Consider the following 652-nt stretch of genomic DNA (forward strand, 5'->3'; position numbering starts at 1 on the left):
TAAAATAGATTATGTTTGTTTTTTGAAAGGGAGTCACTTAAATAAAGATGTTAAAAATGTCTTTTTTTAACGATGTTTTTTAAAAACTAAAATTTAACACATAAAATAAATTAAATTGTATTATTTTTTTTTAAATTAGACCAGACAAATCAATTTAGTAAAAAATTAATAAATTAAATTTTTGAATTGATATAAATTAATATTTTTTTTATAAAAAATAATTACAATATTCTTATTATAAAAAATAACTAAAATACTATTATTATATATATATATATTGAAAATTCTAAATCCTAACCCTATGACGACAGAGAAAAAAAGAGCTAGAATTTATGATTTTCAAAATTAATATATATAATAAGAGTATTTTAGTCATTTTCTATAATAAAAGAAACTAAATCAATGATAATGATATTTGGGTTCAAACTTAGTGCTCAAACCCTACCAAATATTTTAATAACATTTAGATGTTTTTGATAAGCATGCCAGAATGTATGGATCTGCAACGTTGTCGTGTGCGGCTTAATGATATAAAAAATATCGTTATTTTATTTACCAAATTAAATTGATGTCTAATTTAGACACGGAGTGCTAAAGTAAAACTTTAAAAGTGTGAGACTGAGTCCATAAATATTAAATAATGAGAAGTAGG

This window comes from Arachis ipaensis, chromosome B05, assembly GCF_000816755.2.
Source record: "Arachis ipaensis cultivar K30076 chromosome B05, Araip1.1, whole genome shotgun sequence".
Lineage (NCBI taxonomy): Eukaryota > Viridiplantae > Streptophyta > Magnoliopsida > Fabales > Fabaceae > Arachis > Arachis ipaensis.